This window comes from Lissotriton helveticus, chromosome 1_1 (assembly GCF_964261635.1).
Source record: "Lissotriton helveticus chromosome 1_1, aLisHel1.1, whole genome shotgun sequence".
Classification (NCBI taxonomy): domain Eukaryota; kingdom Metazoa; phylum Chordata; class Amphibia; order Caudata; family Salamandridae; genus Lissotriton; species Lissotriton helveticus.
The window spans coordinates 430,080,368-430,107,060 of NC_136057.1; the positions used below are offsets into that span (position 1 = coordinate 430,080,368).

The window sequence follows — 26,693 nt, forward strand, 5'->3', positions numbered from 1 at the left end:
GAATACATTATTAAAACTACCTTTTCTTCACTTTAGCCCAGAATGCCTGGGCACGCTCACTATTTCTTAACCATATTGCTATTTGATGCAACACCGTGGTCCACGCAGAAGTAATTAAAACATGCACACATCCACTGGCAGCCAGGACAGATGTGACGTCATTGGGGCAACTGAATTAAATGAAACACTGCTGATGTGGCTTCTGAATTTGAAAATATCCTGCGAATGTAACAAAATAGCACTTTGAAGCTTGTTTAGTGGTAAAGCTGGTTAGCCTTCACAGAGAAGACCATGCTTTTGAACTATAGTTCTGAAGTGTTCTACAGTTTCTTTTATTTTTTTGATTTTTTTTTTATTAAAATTTTGTTCAGGCATACATGTACAGAAACACAAGTATATGGTAGCACTGCACGGTATTCTCCAAAGTTCATCATCGGAGAAGCCATGATATAACAATGTCAAATGAAGATCAAGTACATTTCTCTATTGCGTCCTGCACCTTTTTGGAGGAAAAGAAGAGGCAAAATAAAACAAGGAAGTTCAACAGTAATATTCTACAATATCCTGTTTTCCATAGTTGTAATGACTGAGACATGAAGGTATCCGTGATAGGCTAAACAAATATATTAATGTATACTCCTGACATGGGGAATGGGAGGGTAACCATGACTAACTGTCTCTCGCACCACCGATCAGGCAGAACCATATGCCAGACGTGCAAAGTGGCAAGTGTTAAGGCGAATATTGGGTCGATCGTAATGGGGAGGCCGCAGATGCTTGATGCGAAACTTCAGGGAGGGCAACATCTCGTCCTCTGAGCCAGGTGTTGAAAGGTTCCCATATGTCCTGCGGGCGAGATGGGGTGGGCATATAAGGTCCCAGAATGCTGCAAGGTGCTCCTGGCAGTAAGTAATATCTTTCACCCAATCAGTAATCCTGGGGGGTTTGGGGGCACCCCAGTGGACGGCCAGCCTACGTTTCGCAAGTAGTACCATCATTGTTACTAAGCATCGCTTCTCAGGTGGAATTACCTCCACATAACCCAACAGTGCCACCATGGGAGTACATTCCAACAACACTCCAGTAGCAGCTTGTACGGTGTCGTAGATACCTTGCCAATATTCAGCTATTAGTAAGCAACTCCACGCTATATGTAGAAAGGCAGCTGCTTCACGTTTGCATTTCCAGCAGCGCAAACCTAGTTTGTGTAGTTGCATGGGAGTGCGATACATCCTATGTAGGAACTTGAAGTGAATGAGTCTTAATTTATAGTTCGGAGATAAATATCTCGGCTGTGAGCAGCAAAACTACCATTGCTCATCTGTGGGGAGTTCTTCCAGGTCAGCTCTCCATTGTGTGAGTGCCTTCGGGGCATCCCATTGGGTCTGTGTTTGGGTGTGGTTATATAGTCTAGTGATTAATCTATGTGATGATGGTGTAGCTAGTAGGTGTTGTAGAGGTTTCATGGTATCTGGGGGGGCCGGGAACGAAGAATGCAATCAATCAATCAATCATGCCATTTGTATAGCGCACTACTCACCCGGGAGGGTCTCAAGGCGCTTGGGGGGAGGGGTATGCTGCTGCTCGAACAGCCAGGTCTTGAGTTGTTTCCTGAAGGCGAGATGGTCCTGGGTCAGCCGAAGGTGGATGAGGAGGGAGTTCCAAGTCTTGGCAGCCAGGTAAGAGAAGGATCTTCCTCCGGCGGTGGCTCTTCGGATGCGTGGTACGGCTGCGAGGGCGAGGCTGGTGGACCGTAGCTGGCGGGTGGGCGTGTAGAAGGTCAGGCGGTCGTTGAGGTACTTGGGGCCCAGGTCGTGGAGAGACTTGTGTGCGTGGGTGAGGAGCCGGAACGTGATCCTCTTGTCGACGGGGAGCCAGTGCAGGTTCCTCAGGTGGCTGGAGATGTGGCTGCGTCGGGGGACATCCAGGATGAGTCGGGCGGAGGCGTTCTGGATGCGCTGGAGTCTTTTCTGTGGTGGTGTGGAGTGCAAAAAAACGATGGATTTGGGCCCAGATATTTTGACTGGGGGAGTGTGTGACATTGATCCACATTCAGTCCATCACTTGTTGTTTTTGCAATTGCCGCCCTAAGTGCGCTGGGGATGCCCAGACGTGGGTCCCAGGCACTCCACACCACTTGGAGTCAAGCTAGCCGGGCTGAAGAGAGGTGTTACCTCGAAACCGGTCCGGTCCTCGGATGCTTGATTCCGTTCTGGGAAGGACATGGCTTTTGTAGTTCGGACTGGACTGTTCCCATGGGGCAACAGGGTCAGAGCTGATTTGCATATCGCCATTGTCTAACCCAGGGTGGTGTGGAGTGCAAAAAAACGATGGATTTGGGCCCAGATCTTTTGACTGGGGGAGTGTGTGACATTGATCCACATTCAGTCCATCACTTGTTGTTTTTGCAGGAGTCTTTTCTGTAGCTTGGCTGTGGTTCCGGCGTAGAGGGCGTTTCCGTAGTCCAGTCGGCTGGTGACGAGTGCCTGGGTGACAGTCTTCCTGGTCTCGGTCGGGATCCAGCGGAAGATCTTGCGAAGCATACGCAGGGTGTTGAAGCACTATGAGGAGACGGCGTTGACTTGTCTGGTCATCGAGAGGGAGGGGTCCAGGATGAAGCCCAGGTTGCGTGCGTGGTCGGTTGGCTTGGGTGCGGTGCCCAGGGCTGGGGGCCACCAGGAGTCGTCCCAGGCGGAGGGCGAAGATCCCAGGATGAGGACTTCCGTCTTGTCCGAGTTCAGTTTCAGGCGGCTGTCCTTCATCCACTCGGCGACGTCTTTCATCCCTTCGTGTAGGCAGGTTCTGGCGGTGTCGGGGTCTCTGGTGGGGGAGAGGATCAGCTGGGTGTCGTCGGCGTAAGAGATGATGTTGAGGTTGTGCTGGCGTGCGATGGCTGCGAGAGGTTTCATGTAGATGTTGACCCAGGACCATCTCGCCTTCAGGAAACAACTCAAGACCTGGCTGTTCGAGCAGTAGCATACCCCTCCCCCCAAGCGCCTTGAGACCCTCCCGGGTGAGTAGTGCGCTATACAAATGGTATGATTGATTGAAGATCCTTGCGGGACGCCGCAGATGACTTCGGTGGCCTCGGAGCGAAACGGGGGGAGGCGGACTCTTTGTGTTCTTCCGGCGAGGAACGAGATGATCCACTCCAGTGCCTTCTCTTGGATACCGATGTTGCTGAGGCGCTGGACTAGGGTGCGGTGGCAGACCGTGTCGAACGCAGCGGAGAGGTCCAGGAGGATGAGGGCCACTGTTTCCCCCTTGTCGAGCAGGGTCTGGATGTCGTCGGTGGCTGCGATGAGGGCGGTCTCGGTGCTGTGGTTGGCTCTGAAGCCGGACTGCGAGGAGTCGAGGGATCCGTTCGTCTCGAGGAAGGTGGTCAGCTGTCTGTTGACGATCTTCTCGATGACTTTAGCAGGAAAAGGGAGGAGCGAGATGGGGCGGAAGTTTTTGAGATCGGTGGGGTCCGCTGTAGGTTTCTTCAGGAGGGCACTGATCTCGGCGTGCTTCCTGCTCTCCGGGAAGGTGGCGGTGTTGAAGGAGGCGTTGATGATGTTCCGGAGTTGGGGTGCGATGGTGGAGTCGGCCTTGTTGAAGACGTGGTGTGGGCAGGGGTCGGTCGGTGATCCGGAGTGGATGGTGTTCATCGTGCGGGCTGTGTCTTCGGTGGTCACCGTGGTCCAGGTGCGAAGGGTGGCGGTGGGGGGCGTTGGTTCGACGGTTGGGTGCGTGGGTGGGGCGCCGAAGCTGTTGTGGATGTCGGCGATCTTGCGGTGGAAGAACGAGGCGAGAGAGTCGCAGAGGTCTTGTAACGGAGTGATGTCGTTGGTGCCGGTGCTGGGGTTGGAGAACTCCTTGACGATAGTGAAGAGCTCTTTGCTGTCGTGGGCGTTGTTGTCCAGTCGTTCCTTCAGGGATTTCTTCTTGGTGGTGCGGATGAGCTGGTGGTGCTTGCGGGTAGCGTGTTTGAGGGCGGTCATGTTGTCGGTGGTCCGGTCGAGGAGCCAGGCTTTCTCGAGGGTGCGGCAGGTCTTCTTGGAGTCCTTGAGGTCGTCGGTGAACCAGGATGCCTTCTTGCTTCTGGGTCTGCTGGGAGGGTTCTTTAGTGGCGCGAGGTCGTCGGCGCAGGCGGTCAGCCACTGTGTGAAGTTGCGGGCTGCTTCGTTGGGGTCCGTTGTGTTGGCGGGTGGGCTCTGGCTGAGGGAGGTGGTGAGCTGGTCTGCGGTGATCTTGCTCCAATTCCTGTGAGGTACCTGTTGCGGGTGGTGGTGGGTCGTGGATCTTTTGAAGCTGAAGTGGATGCAGCTGTGGTCGGTCCAGTGGAGTCCGGTGGCGTGGCTGAAGGTGATGTACTTGCTGGAAGAGAAGACGGGATCAAGCGTGTGGCTGGCGTAGTGGGTGGGGGTGTTGACCAGTTGCTTGAGTCCGAGGTTGGCGAGGTTTTCCAGCAAGGCGGTGGTGTTGCGGTCCTTGTTGTTCTCCAGGTGGAAGTTGAGGTCCCCGAGGAGGATGTAGTCGGTGGAGGGGAGGGCGTGCGGGCTGATGAAGTCTGTGATGTCTTTGCTGAATTGTGTGCGTGGTCCCAGGGGTCTGTAGACGAGGGTGCCTCTGAGGGTCGTCTTAGGGTCGGTGTGAATCTGGAAGTGGAGATGTTCGGCTGCGGTGAGGGAGTCGTTGGCGTCGGTCGTGATGCGGATGGTGTTCCTGTGGACGATGGCGATGCCACCTCCGGTCTGGTTGATGCGGTCCCTCCTGATGATCTTGTACCCGTCCGGGATGGCGATGGCGATGTCGGGTGCAGAGGAGGCGTTCATCCAGGTTTCCGTGAGGAAGGCGACGTCCGGTGATGTAGCGTCGAGGAGGTTCCAGAGTTCCACGGCGTGTCTGTGGACGGAGCGGGTGTTGATCAGGATGCACTTGAGGTGGTTGCTGCTGGTGTTTGTCTTGGCGGGTGCGGGGCAGGTTCGGAGGCAGGTGAACTTGCATTATCTTGCAAGTTGCTCGGAGCTGAAAATATAAGAATAAGTCCCGGATAGGTAACTGAGAGTCTGCCTGTTGCTGTGGCTGATCTAAAAAGGTATCTTGCAGGTATAGGTCTCCTAATGTGGAAATTCACATTTTTGGTGCCCGTTCTTTGGAGCCTCTGTCATTGAGAAAGGGAAAATGTGGGTGATGTGCTACTGATGTGGAGAGCGCCTAAAGCAGTGGAGTCCCAACACGTTTCCTTAAACCTTCTCAGGCCCAGCTCAGTTTCAACAGTGTTAATTTCGTTTACCGATCTACAGTATGGTATATAAACAGCTGAATGCATGGGGGTGGGATCAACTACATCCGTTTTGATGGCCACGTGCGGTTGAAATGGGATGGGATATATCCAGAAATGGAGGAATTGGGCCTGCGCATAGAGTTCAAAGTTTGGTACACCCAGTCCACCCCGGGATAGCGGACGTGTTAGCAGTTCCTAGCTCATGCGGGGTTGTTTACCAGCCTTCACTAAGGCAATCACAGTAGGACCCAGGGAATTAAAAAAGGCTTTGATTAGAAGTATGGGGATATTAACGAAAAGGTATAACAATTTAGACAGAACTAGCATCTTAGTGATAGCAATTCTGCCAGCCAGTGACAGAGGCAGGGCAGCCCAGAATGTTGCCGTTTGTTCCAGCCAATTTAGTAGGTTTCCGAAGTTCATTCACCATATTCCCTGCAAGTCTCTGCTCAGCCACACCCCAAGATACTTAACCGCACTTTCGGCCCATTTAAGAGTGAATTCTAAGTTAGTTTCCAAGGGGTAAAATAGAGGATTTTGACCAGTTTATCTGTATGCCAGACATCCCACCATAACGAAGAACTTCCTTCAGTACAGGGTGAAGGTTTTCATCTGGTTTGCGAATATATTATGTTATGTCGTCTGCATACATGGATATTATAAGACTCCTATCTGTGAAGACTAAACCCCGCGTGGTCTGGTGCTGACGGATTCTGGCCGCTAAGGGCTCCATTGCCACTGCGAACAGCAGTGGCGAGAGCGGCATCCTTGCCTTATTCCACAGGTCGAATGGTTCAGATATGAGGCCATTTGCTCTGCAGATCTAGTTGCGAACATCAGTTTAATGAAATTGGGACTAAATCCCTATGTAGGTAGGACAGTAAATAAAACAAGCATTGGAAATGCAATAGGTCTCGCATTAGGAAAGTTTGAGCTATTTGTCTTGTAAATGACAATTTTTTTTATTTGTGTTGGTTTTGAAAATAGCTAAATTAATAGCTTTGTCATTTACAATGCCAATAGTTATAACTTTCACAAATGTGACACCTATAGCGTTTGTAATGCAATGTGTTGTATTTACGTGACTTACATGTATTGATATTACAAATAACAAATGTCTTTTAATGTTTTTAATTAATTAATACTTAAATGAAAGTTATTGTAATTTCTAATGGCAATAGCTTAAACTTTTGTAAATAACTTTTGTTAAGATTATGTTCAGTGTATTTTATTGTGACGAAAATCCAAGAACAGAAGTGAAATATTAACATTTTTTTGTTACATTTGTAATAAAGCTTGAAACATTGAGAGAACATATTTGAACCAGTTGTTGAATGGTTGCACAGATTGATGCTGTGGTGGCGCTGAGTGATGTTGTGGTGCCCCTGAGTGATGCTGTGGTGGTGCTGAGTGATGCTGTATGCTATGCTGTTTTGTTTTGCTTTCCTATGTTTTGTTTTGGTATGCTATGCAATGTTTTGCTATCCTATGCTTTTGATTTGTTATGCTATGCTATGCTGTGTTTTGTTATGCCATGCTATGTTTTGTTATGCTATGTTTTGCTATTCTATGCTTTTTTATGCTATTTTGTGCTGTATTATGCGATGCTTTGTTTTGCTATGTTATGTTTTGTTATGCTATGGTTTGTTGTGTTTGGTATGCTATGCTTTGCTATGCTATTATATGTTTTGCTATGCTATGCTATTATATGTTTTGCTATGCTATGTTTAGTTGTGTTTTGTTAAGCTATGTTTTGTTGTGTTTTGTTATGCTGTTTTGTTATGTTATGCTATGTTTTGTTATGCTGTGCTATGTTTTGTTGTGCTATGCTATGCTTTGTTTTGCTATCCTATGCTTTGTTTTATTATGATATGCTATGTTAAGTTTTGCTATCCTATGCTTTGTTTTGTTATGCTACGCTATGTTTTGTTGTGTTTTGTTACGTTATGCTATGTTTTTTTATGTTATGCTATGTTTCGTTCTGCTATGTTTTGTTGTGTTTTGTTATGCTATGCTTTGTTGTGTTTTGCTATGCTATGTTTTGTTTTGTTATGCTATGTTTTGTTTTGCTATCCTATGCTTTGTTTTGTTATCCTATGCTTTGTTTTGTTATGCTATGTTTTGCTATCCTATACTTTTTTATTGTTATGCTATGCTGCGTATTGTTAATCTATGCTTTGTTTTGTTATGCTATGCTGGTGAGGGTGAGTGAGGGTGAGTGAGGGGGTATGAGGGGTTGTGAGGGTGAGTGAGGGTGGGTGTGAGGGTGAGGGGGGGTGAGGGCGTGTGAGGGTGAGGGCGTGTGAGGGGGTGTGAGGATGAGAGGGGGTGTGAGGATGAGAGGGGGTGTGAGGATGAGAGGGGGTGTGAGGATGAGAGGGGGTGTGAGGTTGAGGGGTTGAGGGGGTGTGAGGGGGTGTTAGGGTGAGGGGATGTGAGGGTGAGGGTGTGTGAGGGTGAAGGGGTGAGGTGAGGGTGAGGGGGTGTGAGGGTGAGGGGGTGTGAGGGTGTGTGTGAGAGGGAGGGGGTGAGGGGGTGTGTGAGGGTGAGGGGGTGTGAGGGTGTGTGTGAGAGGGAGGGGGTGTGAGGGGAAGTGAGGATGAGGGTGTGTGAGGGTGTCTGAGTTTATAATATCCACCAGACACAAGACCTCACGTACAATTGTTGGTAATCTGCACCAAAAAACAACTCAGAAAAGATCACGAATGCACGCCATCGGCAAACTGAGCAATATTACTGGACGAACGTTTGGCTGGGCGCAGCAACAACTTTCCACAACCACAGTAGTCATATCAGCGACCCTCCCGAGAACTGCATGCCACACACCAGACTTCAAACGCGCCCAAGCAGCTGGTTTCAGCTGCACCACCCACACAGGTTTCAGTGCTAGGTTAACACTGTTTATTAGTTCGGAGTTTTCATTCGAACAATGTGACTCTAAAGCACAGGTCGGCAGAAGGGAACAGTAGACGCTTATTCAGTACTGGCAGATTAATTGTGGAAGGAACTCGCCGATGCAGAACAAGGACAGTTTGTTCAAACTAACAAAATAATCAAAAAACAAATACTGCTCACAGCGGAAAAACAAAATAAAGTTACAAATGAACAGTCAGCATAATATGGGCAAAACAGTCCAAAAAGAAGTACAGTTTATTAAATCTAAATAAACTCTGCAGAAATAAGAGGGACCCACACAGTGCAGTCTGAAGTATTGCATAATGGTGGGAGTGAGGAGTCAGAATGGCAGAATGAGGTACACGTCTGCTGTTAGATAACACGGTTAAAAGAACTTCCCTTGGTTTTAGCACCGCTCTTCCGCAGTACTGCAACCTACACCAAAGGTGCTAAACTGACATTTGCCAGGCAGAGGTAAAGCTCCATTTTCTGTGCTCCCGAGAAAGACGTGCCTTCAGGAGAAAGCAAAGTAGTCCGTTTCATCTGCGGACAGATCACCCAACCAGAATTGAGGAAGCCAATTAGGCACTCTGGGATCAGTAAGCGGCCTCGGGTGACAGTCATAAAACGGAAGTCACATTCATGTGACAAAAAGATGGACCTGAAATATTCTGAATCCACCCAAGACTAATAAAATAGGATTAAGAACGCATTGGTTTGTCCCATCAGTGGCCACATCTCCACCTCATTTAGCTTTTGAAAGGGCAATGCACTTTGAAGAAATACAATCGCAGAATGAAGTAGAACAGATGAGTCAAGAAGATCCCGGTGTTGACAGAAGTGCAATCACGAAAAGAAAAGTGGCCACACGGCCTAGCAGAGCAGTAGATCATACTGGGGAGCCAAGCTTAGGCACCGGATACGCTGGAGAGGAAAGCAGGATTAGAAGAACAAGTTAAATAAGGAGGGCCGTGAAACTGAAAGCACGGCCGGCCGTGAAAGCCTTTGATCCGGCAGGCGGCGATGAGGGTGTGAAGCAGCAGGGGCTGCGGGAGGGAGGCTGGGCTGCCTTTGATGTGGTAATGCAAGGCAGGCGGCTGGTGGCAAGTGCACGCGCTTTTTAGGGCTTGCGCTTGCGCAATGACCTAAAAAGCACATGCACTGCAAGGAATCGCCAGTTGAATCGTGTGCTTGGTTAAACGCTGTTTAAGCCCCTATAGTCTCGCTCTGCTCAATGCGCATGCGCATTGAGAGGCGAGACCTAAAAGGCGTCTCCAAGGAGTCAAACGCCTTAGTTGCATCAAGAAACAACGCAGCAGCAGGCAGTTTGGCGTCAATCTGGTGCACTGCAGCGAAAAAGGTGTGCGAATTTTGGGCAGTTGACCTCCCCAGGATGAAACCCGACTGGTCCGGCCTGGCAATGAGTGCAACAGCCGTTGTAATCTATTCGCTATTAGTTTGGCTAGTATCTTTGCATCTACATTAATCAACGACAGGGGTCTATATGAGTCTCATAGGTTGGGTGCCTTGTCTGGCTTTAGAAGGGAGATAATTGCGGCGTCGCCATGGTCGGCGGGAGGATTCCCCTTTCTAGTGACTCCTGATATTCATCTAACAGCCGTGGTGCTAGCTCCTCCTCATACGTTTTATAAAAAGTGGTGGTCAGGCCATCTAACCCTTGCACTCTCTCACCAGGTAAGCCGTTAATAACCTGTGAGATGTCTTCGATTGCAAAAGGTTCATCCAGGTTTTCTCTAAGGGCGTCACTCAGCCAGAGTAGTTCAATTGATTCGATGTGTTCCTCTAGGTCAGGGTGGGGTGCACTCTCCGTTGCTGTATAGAGTGAGAAATAGTATTAGGGGGTGTGTGTGTGTGTGTGTGTGTGTCTCTGTGTCTCTGTGTCTCTGTGTGTGTGTGTGTCTCTGTGTGTCTCTGTGTGTCTCTGTGTGTGTCTCTGTGTGTGTCTCTGTGTGTGTCTCTCTGTGTCTCTCTGTGTCTCTCTGTGTCTCTCTGTGTCTCTCTGTGTCTCTCTGTGTCTCTCTGTGTCTCTCTGTCTCTGTCCTCTTTACCTCTCATAGGGATGCATCTTCGTCCAGTAGTTTGGCTATAAAGGCCGGAGAGGTGCGCTGCCTAAGTGCATTAGCAAGGGTTTTGCCAGACCCATAGCTGCGTGCCCTACAGCTGCCCCAACTCTGTCCTGTTCAGAGTTAAGAGTAACATTGAAATCCCCTCCCCAAATGATCATATCTCCACCCAATGCCGCCATCTTAGCCCATACAGTGAGAAAGAATTGTGGGTCGTCCACATTTGGGCCATATAATGCTACTAAAGTAACCTTAGTTATCATAAGGGTACCCAACGGTCTAACGATAAATCTCGATAAAACTAAAACCATTACAGTCAGCAAAAAAAAGGGAAAACCTTCCGTATGGTTCTGGGGTAACACCCGAATAGAGAGCACCACGGAATATAAATACCTGGGCGTAAAGATAGATAAAGGAGGTCAATTTCTTGCGCAGAGAAACAGCATCAGGCATAAAGGCATCACCCTAGCAATCTCCCTAAAAACTCTGAACTCCAAACTAACTGGTCCGTCGATTCTACCCATAGCTGAGGTGATCCGTGCAAAGTTATTGCTAACAATTACTTACGGAAGTGAAGCCCAGAAAAGAAGAGATGCCAAACTACTGGACTCCACAGTAACAAGCACGTATAGGATTATATTTGGGCTACCTAAATACACCTCCCCCTCGCAAATTAGGCTCGAATTTGGCATACAGAAGCAATCTATTGCGAGACATGGGGCATACATTATAGCGTGGGATTAAATACGAAAAGCCGCTTCAGGGTCACTGAATGCACAGTTATGGAAAGAGATAAACCGATACACTACCTCACCCGCAGCGAGATACCTCAAAGATGGATTACATAAATTGGGACTGAACCAACTGTGGGAAACACCCACTAGTACCGGTGTACTTAAGAAAGTAGTTTGGAAATCAGTCAAACATGTGGCTGGAGAACAAAGCCTCACTCGCAGAAAGGTCTCACGGTTGGATGACTCTGAATACCTACTGTAAGCAAGCAGCCCAGAAGTACTTAAACATGGGTTATGCCAAGTATACAAAAATTAGTTTTATGAAGTTTTATGAAGTTTAGACTTGGCCTGCTACCTTGCACTCAGCATTTCCCACCCTGGCTGAAGGAGAAGGTGGACCCTAGGTGCCGCCTATGCGGGTCAGCAACGGAATATCTGCTGCACCTATTATGCTCCTGCAAACAACTCTCACAAGAACGGAAACAATTATTAAAAGTTAAATTCAACCAGCGTGGAATTTGAACTAGGAGGCAGGCTGACCAAGTGATCCTCAACTAAACTGTGCCTTGGTAAAATTGTTGACAGCATGTGAAAAGAAAATGCCGGAAATCAAATCATTGGCTGAAATCTAACTCTTTAAATTCATTTTTGCATGTATAAACAAACTAATACACCAAGTAACTATCGTGGCCAAACAAATGTGACATACACTTCTGGTCATAATGCGCCTAAAAACTGGACTTGTAACATATGAATATTTATAGTACAGTCTTTTTAACAGAATGTTAATGCTTTTAGAACTAAAATTGTTCAGTAATGAAATATTTTTGTATTGCAATGGTTTTAACAAACAATGCAAATAAAATAAACTTGTATAAGGGAACCCATTTGAATAATATACCGTCCCTCAGGATTTGTCTGTATATGTGTGGTTGACCAGCCAAGGCCGCGTCTAATCTGTATTGAGACATCACTAGCATAATTAGAATAAGAGGCCGAGTGTATTTCCCCCCCAATATCTGTTGTTCAATTTAGGGTCAGAGTCCTATTTCAGATGAGTTTCTTGGAGAAAACAGACATCTGTGCGATGTCTACTCAAGTATGTGTGGATTAGTCGTGCTTTCTTAAAATCGTTAAGCCTGTGGATATTCCAAGTGAGAAATTTGGTCTCAATCATTTCTTAATAGGTAAATTGTATAGGAATTGTGCGTCTAACATAAGCTTGCAATAGAACATCGTATATCGGAAAACAAATTATCTTGCCGTTCTATACATTTAGTGAGAATAAAAAGGTAACATAAACATTAGGAAACACCAATGCACTTCGCACATCAAGCATATGCTGTGCAGCGAAGGACCATGTGCCTGAGTATACCGTGTTCCCCCTACCCCACCCCCACCCACATCAACCTCCCAATCGGGTTATGACGTATATCTGCCCCATCCCCTCAAACCATTTGAGTAAAACAGAAACACAAGGGAGATCTCCCTGGTGGGTTAGGGAAGTCGCCGATAACCTGAGGCAGGGTGATCAGGCATTTAACTTTTTTTTAAAACTTGCTTTTCTATAGAACCACAAGCCACAAACCCAACTCCACTGTAAGCGAGCCAGCAAACAACCTTATAGTGATGAGTGCGAGCATAAACCTATTTGTGTGACATAATGCAAGGCCATTTGATTAAGATACTAATCATTGTCAGTTAGGTTCTGCTCTGAAGCTGCTAGTTGTGAAGAAGGCGAGGGCGATTTCCCTGCACCAACCTATATGTTTAGCATATTTTAGGGCTGATTTAGCGTCAGTAAAGAATTGTGCCTTTCCGTCGTATGTGATTTTAAGCTTGGCAGGATACAACATTGCATATGAGACACGTTTCGCTGGTATTAACTCCCTCTGTGCTGCCTGAACAGCAGGCGTGTAGTCGGGGGGGTGGGGGTGGGGGGGGGGGTGGTGGGACGGACGGAAGGGAAGGGTGTTGCCTTGATGGGTTACAGGACTTTTATCCCTGGCTGCTCTAAGAATGGCATCTCGTCCCTATAGTTCAAGAGGCGTACGATAATTGTGCGTGGCGCAGCTCCTGGTGGGGGTCTAGGGCCCAATGAGCGGTGCGCCCTCTCAATAATCATAACTTGCGAGAGTACAGCCCCAAATAAGTCACGCAGTAGATCTTCTATCTAGGGTTCCATTTTCAAAATGGCAGTCGATTCCTGCAGCCCAATAATCCATAGGTTGTTGCGTCTAGAGCGTGCTTCCAAATCTTCATTTTTTGCTTTTATTACAACTAACACTTTTTCCATACCCAGGATTTGCGCTCTAGATTCTGTAGTAGAATCTTAGGTGTCGGACAGCCTATTCTCCAAGATGTCTAACCTGCCTTCATGTGTATCTAGACGTTTCTTCACTGTATCGAGACTTGAAGCAAGATGGTCGATCTTGTTGTCCACTGTTTTGATACTGGAACGCTCGTCCAGCAAGATCGTGCGGATGTCTTCCTCCTGTTGCTCTGCGTGATCTCCAGAGCCCTGGGCATTGTCCTGATCCTCGCCTGCATCGTTTGTCCTAGTCAGGCGTTTGTGTTCAAAGGGGAGCTTTGGCTGTTTGGGGTCCGTCTTCCCCATTGGGACTTCCGTCGCATACGCATTACTTAGCAATGAAAGGCATAGCTGATATAGGGCTAATGCAGGACAGCAGCACTAGTGCAATGTTTTTCCTTGCGTGCATATAGCGCAGGTCGCTGTATTCACTGCTCAAGTTTGTGTCCTGTAAAAGTTAATATGGACCCTAGGTGTGTGTCGCAAGATTATTTGCTGGATTTTCTAACCCGGGAGATAATCCGCAATCCAGCTGTGAGTAGGTGGAGACCAGTGTCAAGTACTCGGTTCCCCAAGGCAGGCTGGGAGCGAGCGGCAATTGTGGTCCCAGTTCAAGGTTCCTTAGGCTCGCACCACGTGGGGCCGATGTGGGGTAACAGCACAGTCACGATGGAGTTATATAGGATCTGTGGCGCAGCCCTCCGTATCTGCTTCACCAGCCTGCAGCTCTTTTGGTCTGATGTGGGACCCATGTGTGTGCTCAGCAGGGCGAATACCGCTCCGGCGGGAGGAGAGGATCTACTGACGCGCGTGAGGGCCTTTGCTTAACCTAGGCCACCACTAAGTGATACCCGCAGCCCCAAGTCTAGCCCCCAGCATCTATTCTTTGAACGCAGGGTGCAAGACCAGGCAGCCAGGGGCTTACAACCGCGCGCGTTCACCCAGGCGCCCCAATCTGCACTGTTGCCTCCCACTGAGCCGGTTCTGTCCGCGGTAATCGTGGCACGGGCCCAGTCGCGCTGACCACCACAACACGGTCCCCGCGGTAGAGGAACCAGAGAGAGCTGAAACCTACGGTGTCGGAGTGCCCCACTGCCCACACTCGCCTTACCTCACCAGTGGCTAGTCTCTCCCTCCTCAAGGTCAGTCAGCCCAATTCGACACTCGGGTACCGGGATCTGGCGAGCCTCGGCGTACAGCAAGACGGTCCGCCTCCTGCCCCCAGGCTCAGGAACACGGCCCCAAGACTCCGTATGCGCCTCTTTCCACGTTGCAGGCACCAGGCTTCCGATGCACTACAGGTCGCGGGGGTCGCGTATGGTCGTGTCTCCAGCTGTCATCCAATGCATAGAGTTCCCCGCTCTCACAGTTGCCGCTCCAGTCGTCTGGTATACCTGGGGTCCCAGGAGCTCGTCGGTCCGTTTTGCTGTCTTGTGTCACACGGCGGCCATGTTACCCTCAGTGAAGGCCGCATCCAGTCTGGTTGTGTAACTCTGCTTCCATGCAAGCTACAATCACCAGACTTCACACAGATGATTAGGTTTGTGGCGAGGTGCTGTGTTTTGTAGTGGCAGATTTCCCATTCAAACTGTGATAATCAAGGATAAAGGAGCCTGGTCTTCGGAGCCCCTTCATAAGGCGGCCATTCCGCGGCTCGACGTAGCCACGCCCCAAGTGTTGTACAGTTATTGCAATGGATGCAGGCTTTCACCATGCAGGCTGACAACATAAGCAAGCACTGGCGAATATGTAGAGACTTTATAACGGAGATTGCGGTAAAAAACAAGTTATTTCGTGCCAGTCCCTTTAACGCAGTAAAATAACGCCTTGTGTTGACAGTTGGGGCAAGCAGTCATAAACATGTTTAAATTACAGCTTAAAAAAAAAAATACCTGGTCAGTCAGCTGTTCCCTTTCCCTTGTGGTCTGTCTTCCGCCAAGCCTTTCCCTAGAAGCAGTTCTATTTTGTATTTAGTTGTCGGTGTCACCTGATCCTAAGGAAGCAGGGCAGAGCTTAAGAGCAGGTTAAATCTTTAAGAGGCAATACCCACGCTTTGTCTCCTCTATAAAGAAAAATTAAACTGCTTCCAAAAAGAGGATATCTGATTGGAAGAGTCCAGAAATACGTCTGCAAGAAGGATACTAACATGGGGAAATATAATGAGAGATTACTGGTGTCAAACGTCTTATAATGGCAGCTAGTCTCAGTTGAACTGATGCCTGACAAATTTCTTAAAATGCACATGGAAAACCAAATCTAATGTTTAACTTTAATGTCATTAACAGGTTTAAAGTGTACGTTTAGAACCTATGGCACTTGAGATTACCCACTGCAGCATATCTCCCAATCACAGGCTTGCTAGTTTACGTTGAAAACAGAGGTTTGCAATGTGGCCCATACTTAGAAAATCTGGTAGTGGTGGGAGAAAATATGCTTACTATACAGGTCTGGCTTTACACCATGGTTCATAGTGCCTCTGCCTAGACTCCTAATTTTCAATCTTAACTCAAGTCCTAGAATTTTTGGCTAAAATGACATTTTCCCCAAATATTCCTGAAATAGTGTTTAGAAGGAAAACTAAGCTTTCAGCATAGTGAAAGCCTTGAGTGCCCTGAAAGTGTAGCTGAAAACAAAAACTGAGGCTAATGGGTTGAGTCCTGTTGTGCCAGGTTGGCTATGTTTATCTCACTGATTGGCCAGAAAGGGTATAATGACTGGCTCAAGCAACCTAGATTCGCTGAGATTAGGTGTGCTTTAGCACAAAATCTCTAGGTCAGCATTTCATAATAGTAGATTTACGTTTGTTTCCATTTATTTCATTTATGTTTACTTGCAGTTTTCCTTTATTCATATATTGTTTTTAATCGTCAGTTAAATATCTCCTAAGTAGAGGTCAGCGACAGTGCCCTTTACAATAATCGTAGGGAGTAAAATAAACATTTTGCAATAGGTGTTGCTACTGAAGGATCTTCGGCAACAAAATTACATTTACTTGGTTCTTATTTTTGGGCAAAGATTGAAGTTCACTCCTTAATGCCCATTGAACAGTTTTGCATACATGGAAAATCGCAGTCCTGGTATAATCTTGCTTTTTTGAAACGGAGGCGTGGCTGATCTAAACTGTTTCACAACCTCCTACTGGAACGGTATTTATTGATGAGTTGTGTGCAACAATCTAAATGCTAATAGTTATAGTCTGTACAGTATCTCACATTGACACATTGTAGTGTAGTATCTCCATTTTACTCCTACAGTGGTCTTCTGTTTCAATCTGCACCATCCTCCTAAAGTAATCCTGTTACATTCCTCAAGTAATGGATCTCATTCCCTCGACCTGTATTGAGATGAGACATTAACATTTAAGTGTAAAATAAATGACGAAGAAATGTGACATTTAAGGATATTTGCAGTTCAATGCTTTTTCACACATGAAAAAGAGGCTTTGAACATTGCAACCATACTCCTCTAAATTCATCCCCTCAACATTTGGTTCGAATATTCTTTAATAATCTGTTACTCTTGACTAGACAGGTTCCTGCACACGGGTTATCTACTTGTCCCCCAAAAATGTTTCAACACCCTCCCTACAAAAAACTGACTAAGAAATTGCATAGGAAGACATTACACTGAAAGGGAAAAAAATTGTTTCATATCAAATTAGTATTAAAACAGTCACTTCAGATAAATATCAGCATGTTATTAGGGTAGACCAGGCTACTCTGTATTATAAACCAATGCATTAGGCCAGTAGCCCTAGGCGTTTAAAGCTTTAATTCATTCATTTGACAATAGATTCTTTTGTTAGGTACGTTGTGCTAGCTACAAATTGTAGGGTTTCTTCATAGGTGTCCTCCACCCAAGCCCTTAACCTGTACAGGTACTGCACCCTGGAACTCTTGGAAAAGTAATTTCTAATTTATTACAACATTACCTGCCTCAATCCAGATTAAAGTGTTATGCCTCACCCATTAGTCCCTGAAGAGCGCTTGGACGTAATTGTAGGACAGTTATGCATTTGGAGGCACAAGATTTCAAAAAGCTAAGATTTTGGAATGTTTGTTTTCTGGGAATGTTGTCAGTGTTCAAAAGCATTTCTCAGTAGAGTTGGCTGTCCGTAATTACAGCATTATTATCTGAGAGAAATCCCCAGAGCCCGGCTCTTTCAGCCAAATGAGAATGGCAAAATGTGTGCTGTGGGCCATCTAACCTGTTCTAATTACAGCCTTAAGATATCTCAAATACGTTCGAGCTATTCGCCATGACTATGAGCATATCTAAGAAGTGCCTCATTAATTGTACCCCTCTATACCACCCACTGGCATGCAAAGCTTACTTTCGAGACAGTATTTTTTTTAATAGTTAACTTGTTTTAGTTCAATAGGTGTTTCTTCTTGGACACTTACATGCTCTCATGGAGTTGGCTACTCTAAATGACTGCTATGACCTACAGATGACTGATTTTGCCAACTCAAAAGGTTGATATTGCGAAAAACATTTCAGTAAACAATTTGGAAAACTCACTGATGATTTGGTTGGGCCACTAGGGAATTCTATTTGGCATTAATCCTTCCATGCCAATAGTTCTGAAAATGACTGCAGATTTAACCTAATTTGTCAGCCAGGCAGTATCAATATACATACCAAATTTGTGACTTTGGTCTGAAACTTCACTATTGGGTACCACAAATCTCTCTTAACACTGGCCTCCCATAAACGAGTGCAGGGACACAAACGTGAATGTGAGGTTTGTTTACAGCCAAGTTTAAAATCTTGAAACAAAAAAGCCTGCAACTTAAAGATGAAGAAGTTAAAAGTATATTGCAAAAGATAATAACCAGAGAGAGGACTGTAAATGTGCAATCAGAAACACTGAGTGTGAATTTTGGCAATCTAACATTGGTACCCCCCCCCCCCATAACTTTTAAGAACTGCTTGTTTTTGTCTAAATGGCACACTACTGTCACTACTGTGGAGGCCACTTGGTGCTGATGCTGTCAGTTCATCTGAGAGTGATTTCTACAGGTAGAGAATTTCATAAAATGAGTCTCTGCACGGGAAGTAACCTCCCCGCTCAGAGGGCTTGAATTTCAGGACCCTCAAAGCTTTCTCTTGGCTACGTAAGTCGCAAGTTGGTAGTTTGGGGTTGATCATATCTGGAAAAAAAGGCCTGGGCTTGTTGTGTTAGGAATTTAAAAGTAATACGTTCTAAGGTATGGTCACGGAGTCACAGGAAGTTAATTGTGTTTTATGCACATCTGATATCTGCTTATTTCTGCATTGAAGTTTTGCTGTCAAAGACTTGGGTAATCCACAGTGCAGTGCATTGCAGTTGTTCAATCGCAAATGAATGACTGCATTTCAATGTCTTTATTTTTCTTTAGAGGAGAGGTAATCTAGGTTTTAAAGTGTGGAGCTGGAAGAACTAAGTCCTATTTACTGGATTACCTTTACATCTAAGAGATGCCTCCTCATGAAATACAGCACCCAGGGCCATATGTACTGATTCATGTTCCCTTGGACACATAATGTGGAGAGAAAAAAAACTTTGATATGTCAGAATTTTTTCCCCTGAATGTGCATACAAAGTTATTATATAGATTATATATGTCTGAATTGTAGCATCCCAAATGCAAGACTTCCTATTAACAATGTGTACATGAGGGGTAGTATGCAGCCAGATAGGCTGATATTGCAATAGAGAAAAAGGAACCTTTTTCTTTATGAACCTGGGAGGCACCTCCTCCCACTATGCGTTGTACGGGCTATTGACTCTCAGCTATTTTTGTTTTCCGGCTCATGAGAGAAGGATCTCTTAACACCTTTAAGTATTTCTCACCTCAAAAATCTTCATTTTTCCTATCTGGTAAAATTTATTACAGTTCCACTCAACATCCATTTACATCTGCCTTCAAATGCACCAGTGTAGAGCTCATTCTGACAAGATCATTTTGTCCAAATACCCTCCCTCTTCTGAGTTTCTCTTCTGTGAGAGGATCTAGGCAGTTAGTGATGCTAACAAGGTTTGTGTACTCTGCCTTCCCTCACCACGGTGTGAAATGTGCAAAAGAATATTTAAAAAAACTTACAAATACGAAGAGGGCATCAGGTTGTGAGGCATTCTTGAAATTTTGAAAGCATAGGAAGAAAGAAGAAAATAAAAAGGCTACAAAGATCAGCCTCCAGCCTGTTTTGACAAGTCTTCCTCCACCCGACAAGGACTCCCATAGGAGGAGATTCAGGGAGGGGAAATAAAGTGCCATTCTCACTGTCCTAGAAAAACTATGTCAGACTTTGACGTCAACAGCATCTGTGTCGGCTTGTTCAGTCTGAGAATAACTTTCCATCTACTGGATAACTTTCCATCTGCTCGTTGTCCTCATTGGCACCGCTCAGCGACAATACACTCAAGGTCTGTGTTGAGAAAACCTTCATCTCCATCAAAGCATTGACCTTGATCAACAACAGTCACACCGTGAATGACAATCTCCAGCAACGGGGATAAGACCTGTATCGCCAGCATTACTTTCACCAACGATGAAAGACCCATGCTTGTTGGCAACGCTCACACCAATGCTGTTGAAACTAACAAAATCAGCGTTGATCACCTTGCGATCTATGTTGAATGAGAAAAAATGCCGAACTCACCGAAGCCTTCAATAATTCTTGAACTTGAGCATTAAGAAAGGAGTCAAGCATACTACTGTCCGAACATGCAATAGAAAATGCCCCATCGATTCTGCATAACGGTGTGAAATCGGGATACTTCTTGGTACTAAAGAAATATCAGGCACCACAATTCAAACTGACTGTAGACCAACAGTTGGTCAACATTTGTCCTCGAGGAAAAGTTCAGGAAACTTTCACTGCACTAAATATTTCCACACATAATTTTTTTTAATTATCTATGCTCAGTAGATTTCCAAGACTCCTATTTTCACATTCCGGTCTCAATTAATCACAGGCAATTCCCAACATTCATAGTGGCAGAAAAATTATTACCACTGCACTGTCCATTCTGGGTAAAGTGAGCTCCCCAAAGTTTCCCGAAATACATGGCAGTAGTTGCAGCCCATCTAATAAAAATATTTGTTTACCCATATCTTGACGACTAATTTATAATGGCAAGCACTCGCCGCACTGTCCTTCCATTCTAGGTAAAGTGAACTCCCCGAAGTTTCCCAAAATACATGGCAGTAGTTGCAGCCCATCTAAGAAAAAGAAAAATATTTGTTTACCCATATCTTGATGACTAACTTATATTGGCAAGTACTCAACCAAAAGGAGAACAGAACTTTCCAAACTAAATTACAGCAAATCTGCTAAGTAAGCAAGGCTTACAAATCAATGTGTCTCACATACTTGGGAGGCAAAATAGAGACAAAAAACGAAAGTCGAAAGTGTGTGCCCTTCGGAGGGGAGTATCCTCGATTCTAGAAAAAGTCGTCCTCTAAGAAGTACTCCTAAACTGTTGGCTCATCAGATTGCATTACTCCGAGGATCCACAGCATTCTCCATATACAGAGTCCTGAATGTCTGCCTGTTCATGAATGCCTCTCAGTCCAATGGTCCCAAGAGAGACAGTTGGGAGGGCATTCGTCAACTAACATCAGCCTTACGATCACTAACCTGGTCATGCAAGAGGAAAAATCTTTTGAAAGGTAGTCATTTTTGAAAGAAGATTCCAAGACTGATCATGGTACATTGCATTGTTGTCAGAATGGAGAGCCCATTTAAACCATCTGACAATTCAAGGCCTTTAGAAACCAAGAATGTACCATTATCAGTTTTTTTTTTAACTGGAAGCTGTGCATCTGACCTTAAAAGCATTAATTTTGTTCCGTAACATCGATGAACATCAGGATTCATACTGACACCACTTCCATGCACTATATGAACAATCCAGGGGAACAATGTCACGACAGTTTTAACTGCAAGTACAATCGATATGGCATTGGGGGTCTTGTTAGAGGAATCACACTGACTGCCATACACAATCTGCAAACTCTGAATCAGGAAGCAGATTTCCTCCGCAGGCACCACGAGGAAAACCACAAATGAGTCCTAAATGACGAAGTGGCTCAAACATATTTTCAGGGAATGGGGCACACCATCAATAGACCTGTCAGCTACTGCAAAAACAGATAATGCTGAGGCTTTGTGTCGTGGGCTCCAGAATGCAATTTAATGGGCAATGCACTCTTGATGCAGTGGTCAATAACATTTATCTATGCTTTTCCTCGAATCCCACTGATACTGTTGATGTTTTTCAAGCAGCGCAGGTAGACTGTAAAGACGTCACTAGTACCAGATTGGCAGAGACAGTGGTGGTACCAAGATCCTCTGGAATTGTCACTCCCCCAACACAGGAGGTTGCTGTGCAGGCCATATCTCCTAACCAGACTTCAGTGCCAAATCCAACACCAAGCCTATAATCCTTAAATGTCGTAGCATGGCTCCTGAAGGCACAGTATGGACATTTGAAACTTACTCAGAAATTTTAGGAAATTCTAAAAGTAGCTAAGCACCTCTCTGCAAGATCGTGTTTATATTTAAAATGGAAGAAATCCTGTATTTGGTGCATTGACAAAGACCATAACCTTATCACATGTCAGGAAGAAGTGATTCTACCCTACTTACCTTTTCTAACAAAACCACAATTACATATCTCCTCCATAATTGTTGAATTGTCTGCTATAACAGCCTACAGGAAGTCCCATCTAACAGATGTCTTTCTTCAAAATTCTAATAGTTAAACATTTTCTAGAAAGACTCAAGGAATCCTGTCCACCAATAAAGAGATCATTTCCACCTTGGGAACCCAACTTTGTACTGTCTAGATTAATGGGTTCACCATTCGAACCCATACATGGAGTTGAATTGCAGCATATTTCATGGAACACTGTTTTCCTGATTGCAATTACATCTTCCAGAGGAATCCGTGAATTACAGGCTTTGTCAGGAGAACAGATTATTTTTCCCCATTATAATAGGTTTGTATTAAGGACTCTCCACTCCACAAAGTAGTGTCTGATTTCCACATCAATCAAACCATTACTCTTCCTGATATTTTTCCTTACCATTCTCCCCACGCAAAAAGAACACTACGCTTAGATGGTTGGAGAGTGCTGTGATTTTACTTGGAGAAAACTAAGCACATTAGAAAAAACAAGTTATTTGTTAATCATGGACCCATCAAGAGGATATCCTTCTGATGTTTATTTAGTCTCGCTGCCTATGTGCTATTAAACCAGCCATGTAAATCTTTGTAATCTGCAGAACTTAAGGAATGACCCAATGTTCTCCCGTAGCTGCTTCACCCTGCCCTGGAAGAGCTCTGTTTAATAATAATGCTTGTCTGTTTGCAGGCATCAATAGACCTATTTACAACAAGGGGTGGTGATGGACAGAGTCTCTGAATTAAGCAGACATGAGTCCCTTGCTCATTGCACCAGCAGGATTCAAGCAAGCCGGGCCGAAGACGGCTGTAATGCCAGAAACCGGTCCCCGGAAGCTTGTTTCCTTCCCAGTGTAAGAATTGGCTTTTGTAGTTTGGTTTGCCCTGTTCCCATCATGCACTGGGACAGGAACAGACTAATTTGCATACAGCCAGGTTCTGAAACTGGGATGGTGCAATGAGCTAAAAAACGGTGTTGGATCTAGCCCTGATCTCTTGACTGGGTGAGAGTATTCTGCTTAATTCAGAGACTCTGTCCCTCACCACCCCTTGTTGTAAATAATTTTGTCCACCCTAAGCGTGGAAGGGTATACTCAGACATGAGTCCCTTGCTCATTGCACCATCAGGATTCAAGCAAGCCGGGCCGAAGACGGCTGTAATGCCAGAAACCGGTCCCCGGAAGCTTGTTTCCTTCCCAGTGTAAGAATTGGCTTTTGTAGTTTGGTTTGCCCTGTTCCCATCATGCACTGGGACAGGAACAGACTAATTTGCATACAGCCAGGTTCTGAAATTGGGATGGTGCAATGAGCTAAAAAACGGTGTTGGATCTAGCCCTGATCTCTTGACTGGGTGAGAGTATTCTGCTTAATTCAGAGACTCTGTCCCTCACCACCCCTTGTTGTAAATGGCATCAATAGACCAGCATGTCTAAGAAAAAGAACCACTGAATTGTAAATGTAAATGTAAATGTATTGCGACTTATATAGCGCACGTATCACCCGAAGGCATCAAGGCGCTTGCTTAGGGAACCCGTCCTGGTATTCCCCTGTGAGATACCCCGGCAGGGTATCCACAAGGTGAAAGCCAGGCATCCCACCGCGAGGGGCCGTAGTGGAGATTAAGCAAGCTATTGCCCAGAGTCGCAGAGTGTGACCCCGTGAGTCGAGTAGGCACCGGAGCGAGAATTGTCGAGTCTGTGGAATTTTTGAGCCCGAGTCCCGCCGAGGCGGGGAATCGAACCCTGGTCCACGGCCAATCTCAGCTTCCGGGTCTGCCGCCTCTAACCACTGAGCCACGCTTCTCCAATTGTCCCGGTCAACCAATACCTTGTCCTCATCCCAAATGGCAGGCAGCAGTTGCTGACTCAGTGCTACCTCCCCCACCACACCCCTGTGACCAGACTGCACTCAATCGGCATCCAGGGCAATGTACTCCGCTAGATCACCTCCTTCCTCTCCGGCCAAACACAGAGGATCCACCTACCACCTTTCTTCTCTGCACCGAAAGACATCATATGCGGCATCCCACAAGGCTCCTCCCTCAGCCCAACCCTCTTCCACACCTATATGATGCCACTGGCAGACATTGCCTGAACCCATTGGCTCCCCATCGTCTCTTACACTGACGACACCCAGCTCAGCTAGTCCAATCCCTCACAGAAGATGCCGAAACCACAAGAGCGAATCTCCAAAATACCATGACCGATATCGGCACTTGGATGAAGATTAACTGCCTGCGACTCAACTCAGACAAAACAGAGGTCATCCTCTTTTGGACCATTCCCTAGCCCTAACCCAACACCTGGTGGCACTCGGCCCGCACCCACCCACTCTGACCATGCATGCAACCATGGAATCATCCTGGACACCCATCTGTCCATGAAGCAACAGATCAACGCCGTCTCCTGTGCCTGCTTCCACACCCTCCGCATGCATCTCTGTCTCAACCAGGAAGACTGTCACCCAAACCCTCATCTATATTTGCCTCGACTACGGCAATACACTCCATGCCGGAACCACCAAACAGCGCCTAAACTGCCTCTAAACCGCCCAGAACTTGGCGGCAAGAGTCATTCTTGACCTCCCCACAAGAACCAGCGTCACCCCACGCCTCCAAGCTCTCCACCGCCTCTCCATCCAGGTAAGATGCCTATTCAAACTCCTCACGCACGTCCACAAGGCCCGGTATAAATCCGGACCAGTCTACATCAACCACCTCCTGACACTCCACCAACGAACCAGAGAGCTCCAATTCTCCAACCTTGTCTTTCACCCGCATCTGTTGTAGCTGCTGTGGAGATTGTTCCTTCTCCTACCTCGCTGCCAAGTCCTGGAACAATTTCACCCTCCACCTGTGCACCTCCCCCTCTCTGAAGGACTTCAGGAAGCAACTCAAGACTTGGTTATTCGACCACCATCGCTCTCCGACCGAGGCTCGAACTAGTCCCCGTCGCCTGGAGATCCCCCAGGGTGATAAGCCACGCTCTACACGATCCACTGATTGATTGATTGACTTCCTCTAGTTCTGAGCCAGCCTTATGTACATTGCTATTTTTCAGTAATATTTACAACCACAACCCTGGTGCTTATTCCGGTCTCAAATTTTTACCAGTGCTTCCTGTCCCCCAAAAGTGTAATCTTGGTATAATTCAGCCTAGTGCCACCATTGTGCCCTACACCTCTAATGCAGCCCTCAGGAAACTCTGCACCCACTTCCTTCATCTACAGTGTCTAGTTGCTCCTAGCTGCTAAAAAGCCATATTTTGTCACAGCATCTATTCTGTGGAATGGTTCGTGGCTGTTCTGCTATATTCTACATGCATTTACTCAGTTCGTTGAACGTTAGATTTCAGTCAAATTGTTTGTTGATGTTGCATCTCCAAACCTACTGAAGTAAATAACTCAAAAACATCTCTTCCAGTTTACAAATATTCCCGGACAGTCGCTTCGTTTTGATCTCCCTCAGCATTTTTGTCTGTTGGCACTGCATTAGTTGTTCCTAATGAATAAAAACATTCCCACGCACTACCTAAAAGATAATACAAATGTAATGTGGGCTTCTATTATCTTAGAAGTGTCGTATGTTTGGTATAAACTGGACCTATTAAAATGCAGCCATAGATGCATGTTGTTTAAGGGGAGCTTATTTGCTCATGGAGTGGTTTATCTTGGGCTCTTGAATTTCAATCAGAAACCCAGTTTCTTTTCGGCAGATTATCAGGAGCAAACTGCTCTGTAGAATATTAGGACCTGAGGCCACAATTCTTCTGCGCTTTGAAGAATTATTCCAGCAGTGGATCGAGCATCGTTATTTTCTGATACCTAACTGTGCCTCTGGCGACTGGAAATTAGGTTGTGGGCATAAGATTGCTTGCAAACCTTTACATTTCTGTTACTCTTTTGTTTGATTCACTAAAATCCTGATTGGTTAATCCAAATCAGACCTGTTTTGTCAAGATGCATACAATAATTTTATTTTTAATTTGTGAGTTGAAGAATTATTTACAGAAAGGAACTACTTACCCACCCGTTCTCCTAGGAATTGTTTGTATTCCACTTCTGCCGGTAACTGAAAACCGGTTTTATATGAAAAATGTTCATACCTGCTCGTGGATGTTGCCATTTGCAGAAAGGCTGAATACTCTTTGTGTGCGCCCCAGCAATGCAAATCTTCACGAGGGCAGAAAACTAATGTACTTTGTTAGCCACATTGATGTAATTCGGTTCAAAACCAGTTGAAAAAGTTTAGTCAAATCGGGTTTGTTTTAACCAGAGGTTTCCTTCCAAACCATGAGGATCCCTTAGGTGTGAGTGACCTGATGCTGAAAAAAACCCTGATTTTAGTGAAAGAAAAGATTTCATGTGAGCCACGCTGTGATGGACAACCCATAACTCTTTTGTTATTGGTGTTCTGACTGGCAGTAGGCGTCGAGGGGGACACATCCAAATAAACCCCAATCTCTTCTAGCCCTAATTTTTTTGTTAAATGATCAATCTGTGACACTTTTACGATGACCGTCTGCCAATAGCATGTTGGGAATCATGTACTTCATTGAACATTTTGAAGGGATAACCGAACGTAACAGCAGTGTTTACTGTTAAATATGTTTGCGATGCCAAGTGGTCCACTTTCATGTCAAGCATTTTCAGCCAGCTCTTGGGTTTTAGCCATCAGCGCATTGCATTCAGGGGTTGTTTTCATATTTATCCAGTATTGGATCTTTCA

The 26,693-nt window shown here is 45.9% G+C and overlaps 1 protein-coding gene across 6 annotated transcripts in view; it reads left to right on the forward strand.

Annotated features, from left to right (window-relative positions):
* DNM1L (dynamin 1 like) overlaps positions 1-26,693 on the forward strand; it is a 747,198-nt gene that overhangs the window by 136,049 nt on the left and 584,456 nt on the right. The gene's annotated exons all lie outside the window — the stretch shown is intronic.